Genomic DNA, 4,801 nt, shown 5'->3' on the forward strand with positions numbered 1-4,801 from the left:
ACCATGAAATCATCAAGATCTAAGTATTCTAGGATGATGTCATCATGGTGTTCTTCAAGAACTTCATGTTTTGTCCTCAATCCACCAAGAATCACTTGGATCTAGCCGATTTCCACATAAACGAACTAAGATCTACCACAGATCTGAACATTTACATGGTGTAAAGGATTGAAAGAATGATTTTCAACTTTCTTTCAACTCTTTTACACTCAATGCCTTCAAACCGGTAGAAACGGAGCTTGAGCCAACTCACTAATCATTCTAATGGTGTGTGGTTCAAGATTCGGATTCTATCTACGAGGTTCACCGATTTCGGGTTAAACGTTAAACTGCCGTTCCGAAACGTTCATCGGCCGGACTTGGGTGACTCATGTCCGAGCAGTGGAAACAAGTAAGAACAAAGGTGCCATGGTTCAGCTCGTTGTCAAAATACCTCGATATAACGTCAAGAAATCAGAACAACCAAGTGTTAGACGAACAGGCCGACCAGGTCAGAATGCTGACCGATCGAACAGGTTGTTCGAACGAACAGCCCAACCGATCGGACATGTCAGCCGATCGACCAGGCCAGCCGATCGGCTAGCACATGGCCCCACACTTTAACAAATTCATGAAGTCTAGTATTGAACGAAGTGCTGTTCGATCGAACTACGGTTTGGGTTGAATTACTCTTTGGATCATGAGATACTATGCTTCAACACTGAATCGATTTTTCAACTCGTTCGACGTATTGGAGTGCCACCCGATCGCACATGCTGTCCGATCAGGTGACATCCTACACCATTGAGGACCCATTCTGAGGTACCTAACCGATCGGTTAAGCCGGCCGATCGAACAGACCGTTCGATCGATCGACCTGAAAGGTAAGGACACTTCAGTGTTCTCAAATACTACAACGAAAACTTCAAAAGGACAAGCCATCATACACAAACACATCCTACTCAAAGAAAGAAACAATCCACTTGAACAGTCCAACCGATCGAGCCTACCGGCCGATCGAACAGGCTGTTCGAACGGACTGTCTAACCGAACGAACAACTCGTACATTTCGATCGACCAGGCTGTTCGACCCGTCATCGCTTGTTTCCATTTAACGCGTTACTCATCGTTATGCCATCAAACTATTCAGGCTAACCCTACTCTCAAGCGTTCCCTTCAATCCATCAATCAATCGCTGTGAGTATACTCGAACCCTTTTTGCTTTAGCACTTTTGGGTGTTACATACGTTACTTATCTAAAATCACAATCAAACACACTACTCAATTATTTAAACGCTAACCGTTCTGCATGTATTACGTGACTAAATGAATGCTTGTTGTTATGTTTACACGTGGAATGTTGTCTACCTGCCTTAACGACGTAGTACTATATTTTGGACTCAGCACCCGTTCACACGTGGGTTGTTAAGGACAATTACTTGCATGGGTTACGGTGGTAATCATGTATTGCGAACTGCCTCGGGTAGTCAACCCGCAGTCATTGGTATCGATAGATCCATGTCGATAATTAACACGCTTCGTTTTCCTCTGTGTACGTGCTGGTTACGCGTAAACCATTTTAAACTCTATATGCTATATCAAACTTGTATGCTCACCTTTACATTCTATGTATTGACTTTATTTTAACGTATGTGACAGGCAATTAGGATGCTTATCTGCTAGGAAGGCGAGCTTAGAATAAGCGTCTAGAGCATAGTTGTCTGTAGATCTTGCAGATCGAGTCTCTAGAAGCATTTAAACAATATTTATATTTGAATCTGAGTTGTCGGAACAGAACATTTGACAAGTTGTTAACTGTAATAATTTGTTTTATTATTTGGGGTACGGTATGGGACGTATTAGTTAAACTAAATAGTAATGATAATTGTTGTGGAAACTTCTGGACAATCTGTTTCGCTCAGTGCCATGCCCCGATAATTTCGCCATCGGTTGGGGTGTGACACGGCCCGGCTTCGTAGTCATGCCCAGTGACGGGAGCCTTGCCTCTTCCCCTTCTAAACCTCAGCAGCATAATTAAACCTGTCAACATAAACAAATATAACAACAAGAATATATATAAAAGACAAAAATAAAACAAATCAAGATTTGTCCTATGTTCTTTGTGTAGACTCGAGGATCGAGGATCGAGGAATGTGCAATTGTGTAACTGAGATTAAACACAAAAGGCTAGTGTTTAATTCACTCAGTGTTGGCTCTGATATCAACCTGTCACACCCTGTTATTTCCACGTATTACCGGTGGGGAGTATCGTGACGTAGTTGATATCATCATAGTCAAACAATACAAATTTTAAATGCACAGCGGAAGCAAAAGAGAATGAATCACATTACAACCAAATTATAGTAATATCAAAGTATCACAAATGGACTGTAATGGATCCACAGGCGGATCAAATAAAAAGGAAACTTTGTTCAACAAACTTTAACATCTAGAGCTTGCAAGACTTAATTATTGATGCCTGGAGTGGCCAGTACCTGCACTTAGCCTTTTTGGAAAATACGTCAGTTTACACTAGTAAATACAACTTAATTGACTCATTTTGAAAATTGTTTGAAAATTAGTTTGAATGCACTTAGGCAAAAATATCTTTTATAACTTGGGACAATTATTCAAAAATAATCTTGTATACAGTTTTACTTATTTGTCGTCCATTAGAACCGGTTAGAAGAGCCGGCTTAGATTAACTGACACGCCATAGGTATAATGCCCACAAGGTTGATTCCTTTAAGTGGATTACCAGTTTTTACATATGCAACTGTCAGGTGTAATGCCTACACCCCCATGCTTAAGTCGTGGCCATTTCTTTGACTGATGCCAAGGATATCCGGGATATGGTCATTTAACCCCCAAAGGCCATACACCAAAAATACAGATTAAAAATGAGTTATGTAAATACATTAATCACAATCCGATTTAAATGACTACACACCTGACCAAGCGGTACTTTTATAATACCGTATCCCAAGCCCGTATAGGGAAAATAAGTTAAAAGTATTTACCTGAGCAAGTAATATTCAAAATCAGCAAGTGCATGTATCTTTTACTGGGCTCCTAATATGGAACGAAGGTTTTTTGATAACCTATTAGAATCCTAACGGGTCTTAATTAAGCCTAGACTTAGACCGGTTAGTTTTCAAAAGGAAGACACAGTTCAAACGCATGATTAAGCGAAGACCGGTTTGGAATGTGGTTTTGACCCAACAAACTTGTATACTTGTTTAATGTGGGTAAACTAAGCACATTCTGGATTTTGAGACAAAAATGATAAGGTTTGACCCGTTTCGGCTAATTTATGCAAACTAGTTACATAAGCCGATCCGAATGCGAAGATTCGTAACGGGTAACCATAAGAGTCATATACAAGTTCCCTAAGTTAATATGCCTTAAATATGTTGTGACATCAGTAAGATATCTTCCATTATGCCCAAAACGAATTTAAACTCAAACTATGCCCCGTAGGGGCATTTTGGTCATTTTAAAGGTTAAAAAGAGTTTAAATATTAATCTGAGCTACAGGTCTGATATAATCAGTAAAAATACTTAATTTAATAAGTTATAACAGTAGGGTAGTACTTATATGTTGGGATTGAACCCGAACAGAGGAACAGATAATGTAAAGCCAAAACTGGGTCAGCTCAGTGGATTCAGAATAAGCAGATGCTGATATGCATATCTCTCTCCTTGAAAGTGATTACAACAACTGATGACCTCCTATCTGCTGATCTTACTAACTGCTGACCAATAACTGCTGCTCAATTAAAGATCTGATGAAGACTCAAGTCCTGCTGATTCAATCTACTGCCTTGAGTCAAGCACTGCTGATCCGGACAAGTGTTGTTGGGTTCACAGCAGTAGAAGGTTGCAGCAGTTGTTCTATAGTCTGTTATGTAATAGAATGTAATAGCAGTAGTTAACACAAGCAGTGTCTGTATAAATCAGAGGTTAGAGTTTGTTAGGAGGTTAGATGTCACTTTCATGGTGACGTCAGCTAAAGATGCTCAGTAGTTTGCAAGTGCTTATAAATAGTACAGTACTTTGTACTGTTCTATTAGCTCTTCACATCATTCGTCTTCTTTGCACGAACAAACTACTGAGCTCGGGCTGAGGGGGAGTTTGCATTCATACATCATCATTGTAATCGTGTTTGAAATAAATTCAATCATTCGGTTCTTTGTGTAAAGATGTTTGATTAAAAGTATTACTCTCATTTGATTGTATACAAAGTTTGTGTTCATCTTAATTTTCGCTGCACACTCATTCATTTCCATCTTACTTTACAAACAAAAGTACAATCAAAAGGAAACTCAGATCCAACAATTGGTATCAGAGCTAGAACAGTCAAATTTGATTTAACAATCATTTTGACGTAAATAGTTCAGCTCAAAACAGTTGATACTGATCGTTTGTTCGTCGTTGAAAAACAGAGTAAGGATTAATCACCATTATAGTTGATTTTTCAGTACCTGTAAAACAACAAGAATGACGTCACAATCTCAGGACGATAAAAACAACATTGGCTCGCTTTTTAAACCACCTACGCTAAAAAGAAATGAGTACAACATCTGGCAGAGGAGGATGGGTCACATCCTTGCTCAACAAAGCACAGGTTGTTGGAAGTCTGTTATCTTTGGTCCTCATGTTCCTACAGTACCAAGCGCTGAAGATGCTAAAAAATTTGTTCCTAAACCTGTTGAAAATTATACTGAAACGGATTATCAAAAATTTGAACTAGATGCTAAAGCATTTAGTATTGTTGCATCAGCGCTCCCCAACGAAATATATGCTGGACTGTTACATTGTA

This window comes from Helianthus annuus, chromosome 11 (assembly GCF_002127325.2).
Source record: "Helianthus annuus cultivar XRQ/B chromosome 11, HanXRQr2.0-SUNRISE, whole genome shotgun sequence".
Taxonomy (NCBI): domain Eukaryota; kingdom Viridiplantae; phylum Streptophyta; class Magnoliopsida; order Asterales; family Asteraceae; genus Helianthus; species Helianthus annuus.